We start from the raw sequence: 15,465 nt of genomic DNA, 5'->3' as shown, positions 1-15,465 counted from the left end.
ACTAGGTACAGCAGCAAAGCTTCTCCTGACTCGGGTTTCGATAAGATTGGGGGAGATTCGAGATATGACTTTAACTGCTGAAACGCTGCTTCGTACTCTTCTGTCTAATTTAACGTTTGTCGTCCCTTCAATTGTCTAAAGAACGGGAGACATTTATCCGTGGCTTTGGACAGGAAGCGATTAAGTGCTGCTATCCATCCAGTCAGTCTTTGTATATCTTTAATCATTTTTGGAGACTCCATGTCAAGCAAGGCTTTTATCTTTTCCGGGTTAGCTTCTATCTCTCGCTGACTGACCAAGAAATCGAGGAACTTTTCCGAGCTTACGCCAAAGGCGCACTTGTTCGGGTTCAGTTTCATTTGAAACTTACGCAAGATGAGGAACATTTCTTCTAAGTCGGCTATGTGATCGGTTGCGCGTACACTTTTGACGAGCATGTCGTCAATGTACACGTCCATCGTTTGGCCGATCAGCCAAGCAAAGAGTCTGTTTACCAATCTCTGATAAGTCGCACCAGCATTTTTCAAACCAAACGGCATCACACGTTAACAATAAAGGCCTTTGTCAGTGACAAAGGTTGTTTTAGATTTATCGGACTGATGCATTACAATTTGATTATACCCTGAATACGCATCCATAAAGCTAAGAAGTTCATGCCCTGTGGTACTATCTACCAACTGGTCTATCCTTGGAAGAGGAAAACTATCCTTCGGGTAGACTTTATTAGATTGGTATAGTCGATACAGACTCACCATTTTCTGTTAGCTTTCTTCACCAGTACGATATTTGCTACCCATTCCGGATAGTATATCTCTTCTATGAATTTTGCTTTCAGGAGCTTGCTAACCTCTTCTCCTATGACTGCGTACCTTTCGAGGCCAAGAGGTCATCGTTTCTGTCGGATTGGTCGGTAGGTCGGATCGACATTGAGTCGGTGGGTGATCACCGACAGGTCGATTCCTTGCATATCTTCATGGCTCCAAGCAAATACATCAGCATATCGTTGGAGCAGGGCTACTAAATTATCCTTCAAGGGTGGTTGCAGAGACGAGCCAACCTACACCGTTTTGGACTCGTCTGCCTCGACTAAGGGCACTGAAACAAGATCTTCAACTGGTTACCCTCGTTCATGCGTCTCGACCCGGGGGTCTAGCGACTTGATCGTTGATACTTCTGTTGGAGCTTTCTCGGTGGGTCTCTTTACAGTTGTCATGTAGCAACGCCTCGCGTCTTGCTGATCTCCTTTGACGACTCCTACTCCCGACTCAGTCGGGAATTTCATGGAGAGGTGATACGTAGATACGACAGCCCGGAGGATACTCAGAGAGGGTCGACCGAGTATAGCGTTGTACACGGACGATTGGTCAACTATCAAGAAATCAACCATTGTTGTCGCTTGGTGCGGATGATTCCCGGCTGTGAGGGGAAGTGAAATGATCCCTTCCGGGAGTATCTGCCCCCCCGAGAATCTTACTAATGGGGCACGAACCGGTCGTAACGCGGATCGTTCAACACCCATCCTGTCGAAAGCTTGAGTGAACAATACGTCAGCCGATGACCCTGTGTCGATGAGAATGCGGAACACCCTTCGGTTTGCAATGGTCAGAGTAACGACCAACGCATCATCATGTGGATGATGGATCCCTTAGGCATCTTCATCAGTCAATGAGATACAATACTTTTCCTTCTTTTTTTCTTTCGAAGGCCTAGCTATGATTAAAATGTCGGACTCATGTCGGCTGAGACTCCTGGCTTGGTTTTTTCGGACGTTATTTGAGTCGCTGCCGCAAAGACCGACTATCATCCGGATTTCTTCCGTAGGTCGGTCGTCGCCTGGTAGTTCTTCCATTGTTCCTGTTCTCTTGACGTGTTCTTTGAGCCAGCCTTCTCGAATAAGCCTTTCGATCTCCTCCTTCAAATGATAGCAATCACTTATACTGTGACCGTGATCATGATGATAGTGACAGTACTTATCCTTGTTCCGCCGGTTTGGATTACTCCGAAGCTTATTTGGCCAACTCACGAATCATTCACTTTTAATTTCCATCAACACCTGTTCTCGAGGTTTGTTAAGCGGGGTATATGTAGAGAACATTCAGTCGGGTCGCTTGCTTGACTTGCGTTCGTCGCGCGCTCAGTCGTTCTTGCGCTTTTTTCCTCCGGCCGAGTCAACCTCATTTTTGGCCGACCCTTTGGCCGTGGTTTTTGCATTCTATACGGCCTCGCGCAAGTTTCGTGTTTCTTTAGTGTCTACGTATTTATCCGACAGAGTCATGAAATCCGCCAAAAGTTTTGGGTGGATTCTTGTCTAAGGACGCCAAGAATGGCTTGTCCCTTACACCTTGCATGATGGAGTTGAGTGCTGTCTCCTCCGAATGTTTCCGAACTTGGAGCAATTTGAATTTGAACCGTTTGATATAGTCTTTCAGCAATTCTCCCTTCTTTTGTACTATGTTGTTCAGGTGTATTGGAGATTTCAACTTCTTCTTCCCGCCAATAAAATTGGTAAGGAAGGCGTCACTAAGTTCTGTGAAGGTTCGGATGGACTTTGGTTTCAGTTGTTTGAACCAAAGTCGAACTACGTCGGCTAATGTGAGGGAGAAGGCTCGACACATCACGACATCCGAGGCATCATGTAGTTCCATGTACGATCGGAAGCATTCGATGTGCTCGGTTGGGTCGGTTTTATCCGTGAAAGGTGTGATTTGCGGAAGACGGAAACGCTTTGGTAATCGAGCCTGCATCACTTCCTCCATGAACGGGGACGCTTTTGTCTCGGGCCGATTCTGACATGAATCACGACCTTGCTTCATGTCTTCGATCTCCTCCTGTACCTCCCTCCTGAAATCTTGGAGATCGGCTTTCCAAAGTTCGTTACTTTCGGCCATTCCCTCGATCGGAGGCCGACTTCGTCTTCGTCGATCAATTTCATGTCGGAGGTCAGTGGGGGGCAGAACGACGGTAGCAGAATGAGTGGGGGCCTGCTCGGACGGACCTTGGGGCTGACTTTTCTAAGGGAATGTCGATTGCGGAGCATCAGGTTCGGGATCAACAACTTGTTGTGGGGCGTTAGCCTGCTAAACACCCGGCGGAACTTGCTGCCAGTGTATTTGTTCCAACAGTTGTTTCATGACGTTGATGTCGGATCTAAGTTCTTGTACCTCTTTATCCAGTTGCCCATTACCTCGGTTCCGCTGAGTGTTCCTCGTCCCAGTGGAGGTCACTGGTCGAGCAGCGAAATTCTGGCCTTGAGTCCTTCGAACAACATTTGCATCCGACGGCTCAACGGCGGTAACCTCGTTAGGATCTTCTGGGACCGTTCTCCTAGTAACCACCATTAAATCACGTTTTTCAACCTCTGGATAGAGCGTAGGAAATGACCTCTTGTATCGTTTCCCACAGATGGCGCCAAACTGTTGATGTAAATACCTGGTCGTCCCTCGGTATACCTTTAAGTACCTGCACAGGAAGAAGATAAAGGAGACCTTGGCTAGAGCAGGGGACCCTCCGATGCCAAAGTCAGGCTACGAATCTGGGTCTTATTGTATTGAGGGGGTTTTGGAGAGAGTGTTTTTCATACCTTTCATCATTGGAGTCTCTTCTATTTATAAGAGGAGGAGGATCCCGCCGTATGGGGATTCTTTCCCGATCTTTTGGAGATTTGATTTAGGTGGTATTTTGTTTATGGATACTTCCCGATCCCGAGATTTTCGGGATCGGGGATCCTTCTACAAAATTCTCGGGACGGTGTTTAAGATTACACCGTCTCTCCTTTGCTTGACTCGGCCTCAATAGATCCGTAATCTCGGCTGGCTCACATAGGAGACTTTTTGCCTACTATCGGACCAAACTGGGTCGGTTCAGGGTCAATATTTTCCTTCTATCCAATAGCCAATAGTACAACCAACCATACATGAGTTGTTTTTATAATCGGTCAGGCGGCTTTCTGATTTAGGACCTCTAACAGGTTTTTTTAGACGTTGCTGCCTCATTAACCGAGTCAGCTTGATGCGTCCTATACCTGCCTAAGGCTCTCGACTCTCAACTTCGGACGGGATTCATTTCCTATAAATCCAAACAAGTCGCTCCTTTGGCTTTATTATGTTCGATCCAAACTATAAGCTCGGATCCTTCGGTCGGTTTTAATAGAGTTGGTCCATTCCATAACCGAGTCTCCGGACTTGTCATAGTTTTTCCCCAACATATACCTCTATCTTTAGATCAATGAAAGCTACTTCTACTGCTCATCTTTGGGCACCAAAAACAAGCGCGTCGAGCTTGCCGGCGTGGGGTACTAGTGTGGGGGCGGCTTGAATTTACCCAATTCATCCTGTGGGGCCACCTTGATATATGTGCCTTACATCCACTTTGTCCATCCGCTTTGAAAGCTCATTTTAAGGCATGTTCTTAAAAATAAAGTAGATCCAAAGATTAGCTGGACCACACTACAGGAAAAAGGGTGATTGAATACCTACCATTAAAAACTTATGGGGACACAGCAAGAATGTTTATTTGCAATCCAACCTGATAAGGTCACAAAGATTTGGATGAATTTACCACACAAATATCAGCTGGATCCAAAAGTTTTGTGGCCCACAATAATTTTTTTAATGGTCAATCACTATTGTTTTTTTCCAACAATATGGTCCACACGATATTTGTACCGCTTCTTTTCATATCATGTCTTAAAATGAAATTTAAAAACGGATGGATGGCATGGATGTAAGGAAAATATATCACATTCAATCCACGCAATGAGGATCCACCAAGCCACACCCACTTGTCTTTGGATGTGGGGCACGTAGATTGACTACTATTCGGCGTTTATTTATTTTTCCATATTATTTGGGGCATAATCCCAAAAATTAGGCAGATTCAACGTTTAAGTGGGCCACCCGACAAGAAGCGTGGTGATAATGACGCCTCTTGTTGAAACCTTCTGATCGTCATGATGTTAATTTTTTATCAAATCTCTTCATAAGGTCATCTAAATCTAAGCGAAGGGCAAATAGAAATATCACAACCCGAAACTTCGGTGGCTCTAGTGAAGTTTTTAATGGTGAACTTTCAATCCCCACCGTGTGGTCCACTTAAGCATGGGATCTTTCTCATTTTTTATCATGTCCTTATATGATATCGAAAAACTATGGACGGTGTCGATAAACTATACATAATGTTGAGCCCCTCGTAGAGGATTAGGTGCACTTTGGTCTCACCAAGACCGTCTTTGCCATGACCGTGGGTACGACCCTGGTGTATATTTTGTATGTCCAGTCTCTCTCTCTCTCTCTGCTTTTTTTTCTTTTTTTTTTTCAGCTAATGTTAGGGCATAGGTCCAAAAATGAATGGGGATCTAAATCTAAAGTGGACTATACCATAGCAGCGTAGTTATTCAACGCTTGTGGCTAAAAATTCCCGGGCCCCACCATAATGCCTAGCGGATTGTTTTAACATTAAACCTATTGATAAAGGGCATGTGCAAACCCGAATCAAAGGATAAAAAGGATAAAAAGAAATCTTGGTCGTAGACTCTCGGGAGTTTCAACACCCAACACCTGGTCGTGAGTGTGTGAGGTATGTGTGCGTGTGTTTTAAAAAATAAAAATAAAAATGAAAGGATAAAAAGAAAAACAAATATTAACTTTGATGCAAAACTTTTGTGGCTCATAATAAATTTTTAATGGTCAATTCACAACGTTTCATGTGGTGTGGTCCACATTAGACTTATATCCCTATCATGTTTGAGCGATGTCCTAAAATGAGACGGTAAAATGCGAGACGGAGTAAATATATAATACATAGACTCGATGTTCGGTGCCCCACTATCTTGCGCATGGGCGCCGCAACTAATCCACGCTCCCGATAGGGGATGTTGGGAGATGCCCCTATGAATAGCCTTCCCACATGGCTAATGTAGAGTCCAATGAGATGTACTTATTTATTTAGGCCGTACATTCACTTATTTGGATCATTTTAGGGCGTGTTTGGGCGGTCAGATTAGGTGGGAGTAGAGTGGAGTAGGTGGGATAGGGTTTGTCAATCTCATCCCATGTCTTTCTGCAAGTTTGTTTGGGCGGTGCGGGTTTGACGATGGATGAGAGTGGCCTCTGGATTCGGGAGAGGATTCGTTGGATTGTGAAATCCTGCCGAATTGAAATTTCGCCTCTTCGCTATCCCTTCTCGATCCCATCCCTAGCTTGCCTGCAGTCCAGTGTAAGGACTGCAAAATGAGATTTCACAGTCCTCTGATTTGGCGGGAGAGATGTTGGTGATAGGGTTTCGTTTTGACGTGAAATGGGGTTTATAACAACCACCATCAGGTCGTGATGGTCGTCTTCATCGATCGGCTGCCATCGCGAGCTGAAGGTCTGGTCGTCCTGAGGTAGGTCTTCTTCCTCGCACAATGAGCATGAGACGTTGTTCTGTACTATGCATATGCCTTCCATGTTCCAGATATGGATGATTTCTGTAGCATCTGAGAGTGCCATGAAGGGTTTTCATGCATCTAATGTATAGTTGTGGATTCCGACGAAATAGGCCCTCCGATATGGAGTTGGCTTGTCTGGCTAGCTGCGATGGCTTCTAATCCAAGTCTGATATACATGTGCAGTTAGATTTCTTCTCCTTCCATCCAATCTGCCCTGTTTTTATTCCTATTGCTCCAAAGGCATCATTATCATCACATATCCACTAATATAAACATTTAAATACGATCGAAAGGGAAATACATATGACAAAATCAAAGCTCAGAGGTCCGCCGCATGCTCCAAGCTCAACGCCATTGCGACTTAACATCCACCTGCACACATCTATCGTGTATAAGCTTATAGAAAGCTTAGTGGGTAGTGAAAGTGTGTGCACAAGGTAAGTGTTAAGTAATCAATATAATTTCGTCATCATACAATACCGAATAGCCCAAAATCATAAATATCGAAAATACTGGCAAGATTATAAATCATACGATATCGAGTAATGCAAAACATGCTGATGGGCCCATAAATACCATCACCTTGTCCAATAGTTATGCAATGCAAAAATATAATAAAAATAATATCATATACGAAGAAGCAATGTAGATCATTTATGCAATGCGGAGACATAAGTCAAATATCAGATGCTAATGATACAATGCAATATGCGATGCGAATGAAATGACGAAGGCTAGAGTGAAGTCGAGATGATAGTAAATAGTATCGCAGGTTATGGTTAACATCACAATGGACTTCTATCCAAACCAGTCCCATAACTAAATTCTGGATAGCCGGACTCAATGTAGTAGACTCGATCTCGGGTTAGTCATGCGCTCAACCGAAATCTTTGTCATTACGAAGGTACACAACAATTAGTTGCACACCACCAACCCGAGTAGATAGTGAATTAATGAATGAATAAATATGCAACTCCTACTCTATAAGTCCACATATCGGCAGTTTCTCTCTACGATCATCACCGAGGTCTAGTACACTTTACATGCAAATCGTCGCCCACCGACGCGCGATCATGCAAGTGGAAGAGACCTCACCATCCACCCGACCGAGTCACCAATATCTACCCCGCAATCGATAGCGGACTCATTCACGAGTTGGTCAAACTCAGTAACATTGCCCCCTCACTCGGGTGGGTAAGGCTACACCCCTCCTAACCGACCATGACACGGTAGGAGATGCGGCCTCCTAGGTATTCGGCTCTTATGCGCTCATATATATCCACTCGGTCTCGACGTTGGGAGTCTCCTGGCCACGAAGGTTTAGAGATTTTCACCTGGGACATCTATGGCGCTGTATGCTAGAACTAAACATTTTTGGTGTCCCCATCCGGCCATCCACGATATGCTGTGAAGGCCATGGCCCTGATGTCACTAGAGCGTACAGTAATCACAACACACAATGCAAGATGCATGAGTCATATAATCTAGTCATGCATCAATCCTGCGCATACCGTACGCTCATGTGAGATAACCTCCGGCTATCAGGGAGTCTCATAACAACTTGCCAAATGACATATGTAATGGTCAACCATATCTCATAACAAACAAACAGATGATGCGCATGGGCATGTATCATGATGTTATGCTATCATATACTCATAATCGGTATCAATAATCGACATCACCAATCGGCCTCGACAATGTGGACATTTAACCAACATTGCCCCAAGGAATTGCTCACACAGAGCCTAACATATATTGGATCCATTGCTTCACATAAGGGCCTAATATACAACACCATGGGCTTACTTAAGAGCTCAATTCACATTACGATGGGCCTCTCACATGGGCCTAAGATACATCACAATGGGCTCCATCGCCTGGCCCTCAAATGCACCACAATGGGCCTCATCACATAGGGCTAATTGACAATCGGAATCGGCCTCAATAATCGGAATCGGCCTAGATAATCGGCCTCGACTATCGGAATCGGCCTCGATAATTGGAATCGGCCTTGATGAGAATGGGCCTAACAAGGCCTAAGGGAAGGTCACAATGTGGATATTTAACCATCATTGCCCATCAATATGGACATTTAACCAACATTGTTCTCAAGGAGTGGTCCACATAGAGTCAAACATATAGTAGGCCTAAGGCCTCACACAAAGGGCTAATATACATTACAATGGTCCTTACCAAATGGGTTCAACATCAATGAGAATGGCCTAACAAAGCTTAATGGAAGATCACAATGTGGACATTCAACCATCATTGCTACCAAGGAGTGGCCCATATAGAGCCAAACATAAAGTGGGCTCAGGGCCTCACACAAAGGCCTAATATACATCACAATGGCCTCATACAAGGGCTACATACACATCACTATGGGCCTCATGTACATCAAGTCAAGACACACCATATGGGCTTCAAATAAACAATAGTTGGGCCCCATCACATGGGCCTCAAATACATAACATGTGGGCCCTACACATGGGTTTCGTATGCATCAAATGGGCCACGTATCTGGGTCTCAAATACATCAATGGGCCACGTATCATGGGCCTAATACATATCACAATGGGCCTTGCCCATAGGCCACGAATATATCACAATGGGCCTTGCCCATGGGCCTCCAACACATCACAATGGGCCTCCTCACGTGGGCCATATAAACATCACATTGGGCCTCCAACACATCACAATGCATCATATCGGACCTCATACCTGGGCTACAATTACATCATATTGGGCCTCGTCAAATGGGCCACAAATGTGTCACAATGGGCTTCACTAATGGGTCACAAATACGTCACAATGGGCCGCACAAGTGGATGGCATAGATGAAACACATGCAGCATGGGGGCCATGTCCAGCCCGTCTAGAAGGATGGTACAAATATATAACACATACTACAACATGGCCCCCACCCATCCAGTAAATGGACTGAGCGGATAATATAGAACACATACATTATGATGCCCTCACATTAGCCCTGGACGGATGGCTTGATTAAAACACATACATCATAAGGGTTCAACCATCCATATCTGGACAGCGGAGAGCATGGATGAACACATGCATCATGACAAGGCCCACCATCCAGCAAGTTGGACAATGTGGATATAATACAAAAATCACGGTGGGTTATGCTATGGGGTACAGATGGATGGCGTGGCTAGAATATATACATCAGGGCCCCAGCTGGACAGATGGCGTGAATATACAACGCATGCATTATGATGGGGCCCACTATCCACGCCGGACAGAATGGTGTGGATCAAAACCGATACATCACTGCAGTGTCCCATCGTCCAGAACAGATGGACGGCTGGGATAAAACACTTACATCTCACGTGGGTCCCTCAGCAGGGATGAAACACATACATTGAGGTGGTCCCACACCACTTGCTGACATGGTACAGTAGCAGCAAGCTGCTGGTGTGAGGTATACTAGCCAATCCGATTCCCAAATGGGTTCACGTGGTGGCCCACCATCTGGATGGATGGTGTGGATCAAATCCAGTAGAGGTGGACCACGTGAAATGGATGGGCGGTGGATATACAATACATACAACCAAGGTAGGACCCACAAAACTTACTGACGTCAATTCAGCAGCTGTCTGCTACTGGGGTCCCACGTCCTGGTGCTGAACTAAACGGACAACATATACATCATCAACGGTGGGTCACACCTGTCCAAAATATTGGATGGTTTGGATAATACCCATACATTTGGTGGGTTCCACGGGCCTGACGTCATGGGTAGTGGCCGTCCAACAGATGGATGGCCCAGATATAGAACACATGCATGAGGTGGGTCCACGCACGTGGGACCCACCATCACCAGATATATATATATATATATATATATATATATATATAAATATATTATATTATAATAATATTAATAATTATATCATACTCCAGCGTCCAAATGGACCACTGGATAAAATACATACATCAGAGGCCCGCCGTCCCAGCTCTGCTGGACGGACGACAGGATATGAAGCACATACATCTGGTGGGCCCCACCCTCACACGTGTGGGGAGGGTCCCATGTAAATGGATGGACGCTGTAGATACAATACATACCTCATGAAAAGGCCCATAGACCCTGCTGACGTCAATACAGTCAGCTATATCTGCTGGCCTAGCAGATGAACGGTTTAGATATAAAACATCAAAGGTGGGTCCACGTGGTGTGGCCGACCAGAGTTTTAGATCAAGCAGATATTTGTGTTTTTACTTCATCCAGCATCCAGGTAGGATGGACGGCTTGGATATGAACATATGCACAAGGTGGGTCTCACATACTCCAAGGTGGGCTCCACCATGATGTCTAGCATAGATGCACGCATTAAGTGGGCCATCAAATAGTAAAGAGAGAGAGAGTGAGTGAGAGAGAGAGAGAGAGAGAGAGAGAGAGAGAGAGAGAGAGAGAGAGAGAGATCGGAGTAGCGGAGGGACCCCGCCACTATGGGTCCCTCTTTGATACAACACATACAGCAAGATGGGTCCCACATATGTGGGCCCTCAAATCTCAAATCAAATAAATAAAATCACCAACCTTTCCTTCTTCTTCCTCCCTAGTGCTCCAAGGCTTCTAAGAAGCTCCTTCAATGGTGGAGATGATGATCTAAGGGTTGGAATTGGGTGGTAGGAAGGTGGGCCACACCTAGCTCTTTCTCATGGAGAGCTTGGGCGTTGGATCTCTTCTTGGGTTGCTTGGAATGAGAGAGAAATGAGAGAAAGAGGGGTGATGTAAGGAGAGGGATGAGTGTGTAAGAAGAGGGATGGGTTGGGTTGAATTTTAGGTGAGAGAGAGATGGGTGGAGAGAGAGAGGGTTGACTTTAGGTAAGGGTGGTGTAAGAGGGGGATAGTTGCTTATACTTAACTTGATTTAATTGATGGATTGATGTGACGTGTCGTCGAGATTTTCTCGATATTCGCAACGCGTGGCTTTTCCTCGAACGCGGGCCAACATCTCTTGGCCCGGGTATCGCCAGTGCGTGAGACGCGGGCCCACATCTCTTGGCGCGGGTATATGGTACAAGTCTCGGGCCGAGCCGACTTAGATCGACATGCATATGTCTTGCATGTTCCAAATATGAATGATTTCAGTAGCATTCGAGAGTTCCATGAAGGGTTTTCATGCATCTGATGTATAGCTGTGGATTTCGGCGAAATAGGCCCTCCGATATGGAGTTGGTCTGTCTGGCTAGCTGCGATGGCTTCTAATTCAAGTCTGATATACCAGTGCAGTTGGATTTCTTCTCTATCCATCCAATCTGCCCTGTTTTTATTCCTATTGCTACAATCTTTCTTACAAAAATCTATGGCAGAATGTGTCATCGCATCGTCTTATTCTCTTCACATTCTTTTAACTCGGATGGACGAGATGTTGTTGTAGAAAGGTCGTGTGGGGGTTTTTTCTATATTGAATCTCAGGTTTAGGCATTAGGGATTCATATTATAAAATGTTCTGGCAATTGGATGATCCATGGGGTTTTGGGTTCTCTGAATATATATTAGGAATTTGACTCCTTATTATTTTTTCAGATTCGTAAATCTCAAATGGTATATAATTTCACTGGATTTATGTACTATTTATCATAGATTGTTCATTTGAAAATCTCTATTTACTAAATTGGAGGTGTTACAATCGTAGATCTTAGATGGATCTACTCTGGTTGGTTTTCACTGGAATTGAAATATGAATTTCTTTTATGGATACGTATATTAACCACTGTTTAATCAATGCTATCTTCATTTGCAAATCCTTGTTTATGCGTATCTTCTTTTGTTTTCATTTGAGATGAAAATTTTCTTCTCGTTGAATGTATGCCCATAAATTTTCCTTGTTTTCACATTCACTTTATACTGTGGATTTTCTCAGAATATCATTGTATGTTTGGTCATCTACTATCAATTTTCCTGTTTTTTACACTTGTCTTTGTTTTCTGCTTGACTGTTTCTTAGAATGTGGGCCTATCGATGCTTACTTTCATATTGTGTGGAATTTCATTTAATATCGATTGATGAGTCATCTGAATATGTTTGAATGTTCTAACGTTTGGGTTTTCTTCGAATTACATAAGATGGAAATTTGTCTTCCTCTCTACAATTTTTTGACAAAATGTGTGGTTTCTACTTCATGTATTACTGTTAATTTTCTCGGAGAGTTACTGTGATTGAATCTCATGTGTCGAATAAACTTCCTATTCAAACTCATTCTGTTCTCCCTGTTACCAGTCAGTCTAAATGGATTTAGTGGTTTTGGTTTCCTTTGAATCAAGTTTTGAAAATTCATTTAAAATAAGTATATGAATCTTCGATTACCAGATCTATCTTCATTGTTAATCATCTGTGGATTCTGTTAAGTAAATTGCAGTGAACTCGTACGTTAGCTGGAATGTATTCTCAGTAAATTTCCAGATATTACATTCCCACCCATCTACCATATGGCATGGAATGATGCTGGTATTTTCCACTTAAGGTAAATTTGTCAAGTGGCCTGTGTGTGCAAAGATTCTTACGTATCCTGCTCTTCACATTCAGTTTGGATAGGAAATTGTTTCTTAGTTCATATACAGGAAATACATATACTTACAGGAAGAATTGTTTTGATTTTTATTGTTTTTTCAACATATATGATAATTATTGTCTTCTGTGGTTTCGATAGTTTCCTTTGGATTCAATCCAGATATATTCAGTTGAATACCTTCTTTAAGTAGGGAAAATGCTTATTCTGTTTAACCTAAAGTCAAGTTCTTTTCGTTGAATTCTGTTGGTTTCTCGCAGCCTGTTCTCATTGACATGAAGTTCATTGGTGTCATCTCTTAGATTTGTCAAACATCTCTGGTATGGTTACTCTCATATATTGTGTTGTACTGTTTCTCAGAATGTGGGCAGATGGATTCTTTGTATAATAGTCTGTGTAATTTCATTTACTATATGTGTGGGCAGATGGACTCTTTGTTAAGCATAACTATGTTCCTGTTTGCACTTTCCCACCCTTAAAATCTTATGCTGTAGCATGATGTATAAAAATTCATTTACTTGCATCTGCTAAAAGCTATCTTTGTGCAAAGATTATTTCGTATCCCGTTCTTCACATTCAGTTTTCCATTAGAAGCAATTTCTTGGTTTATATATAGAGGAAGATTTGTTACGATGTGGGGTAACTGATAAAATGAACTACGTTCAGTTTTTTTCTAATAATGCTCATGCTTCCCTCATGGTTTTGAGACGACAATAATTCATTCTCCCATGTTTTTGTTTCAAATCATCAAGATAATTATCTTGATGATTAGAAAAATGCAATCTTCTTTTATACATAAAAACTTTGTTTTAATATCTTACCTTATGAATTTTAGTTAAAGTCCAATTATCTAAGAGCAGAAACAAGTAGAGCATTTTTGTGCCTGCCTCTTTTTTCTTCCTAGAGAAATTCTATTTTCGGATGCATTTGGATGCTTGATCGAATTTAATTGTTGAACATTCATTTATCACTACTTAATAATGCTCCCAAATTAGATCGTTGTAGCTGCTTGTTTATTTATTCCATTCAGAATTGTAATTAACAGGTATTCTCGTATCCTCAAGTTAACAACATGGTAACATTAATCTTCAAGTATGTAGTTCATTATTCCCCATTGAAAGCATGATATTACGATTCTAGATTTTCCTTCATGACTATCTGTAGTTCATTTTTAGGATTGTGGGTATTTGAGGATTATTTTCTGTTGTGTACTTATCGAGTCCACAACTATGAAAGCTACTTTCAATTGTGAAAGCAGCTTCCTCAAAATGTGCATCTCCATAAGGACACAATTTTCAAGCATGTGGATGCACTCATAATATTATTAGTCTTCAGTTCTATTGTAAAACCAATGTTTGGCTTTCAGTCAGTTGTTGGTGTTGTTTCTTTACTTTTCCAAGTATCCAATGGAAACTATGAAAGCAACTTTCAAGTGTTAAATGATATTATGATTCTACATTTTCCTTCATGATTGTAGGATGTGGGGTAACTGATGACTATCTTCATTTGTTGTGGACTTATTGAGTCCAGGTGCACCGTAATGCGAACAATGTCATAATGTGCCCACTTCAGAGAGATGAGATCCATTATTTTTCTGTTCCATAATCGGTCTCAAAGTAATTGGAAATGCTCTATAAATCTACCAGATTGGAAGAGTTCATCCCTTGGATCAATGGATTGAAAATATATGATTAAGAAATATACAACATTGTTCTAGAAAGAAAAAAAGAAGAATGGAAAAAAAAGCACCAAAACTTAGATGGCTACAATTTGTATGTGTGCAATATCTGTAGGTCATTGCCATTCCACAATGGGGCCATCAGTTCAGTGGTTTGGATTAATGATCCACGTACTCATGTCTACAGGTTGGGGGCTTGAGGATGCTAATATGTTTTTATTGCTGATTTTTTGGTTTTTTTAGCTAATGTGGAATACTTTTATTGAATGAAAATTCAAAATTATAGTAGATATACAAAAAAAGAAAAAAGAAAAGCAAAAAAAAGGTGAAGTTACAAACTGTGAAATGATCTAGTAGTTAATATTGCACACTCCATTCATTTTTCAAGCCAATGACAAAAATGCGAACAACGTCTAATTTATATTCAATGTTGTATGACGGGACTTGCTTATTATGGTCGTTTGTCATTCTATCTGAAGGAATATTTCATTACGTTTTGTTCCATTTTACAGAAAACAGTGTTGGGCACATCATTCTTGTTCATTACAGATACATGTAAGAGGTAAGTTTCTACTCTTCTTTTCATATGGGAAAACAAATTTTTTTTTTTCATTTTAGGCGACAAGATCTCTGTGAAATGTACTTGATTAACAATCTAGGATTAGCGATGAATACTAGAAGATCGACAACTGGTTGATATCATTACAGAATATTCATGTCAGCGTGGATATGACATATCAATGTTTCTGCCAATCATCTGATGTGTTGCTGCCAGGACATCCGATGTACTATTACCAATCAGATGATGTTTATGCCAA

The sequence above is a fragment of the Magnolia sinica genome, chromosome 4 (genome assembly GCF_029962835.1).
Source record: "Magnolia sinica isolate HGM2019 chromosome 4, MsV1, whole genome shotgun sequence".
In the NCBI taxonomy this organism is placed as follows: Eukaryota; Viridiplantae; Streptophyta; class Magnoliopsida; order Magnoliales; family Magnoliaceae; genus Magnolia; species Magnolia sinica.
Note: the sequence above shows the minus strand (reverse complement) of the source record.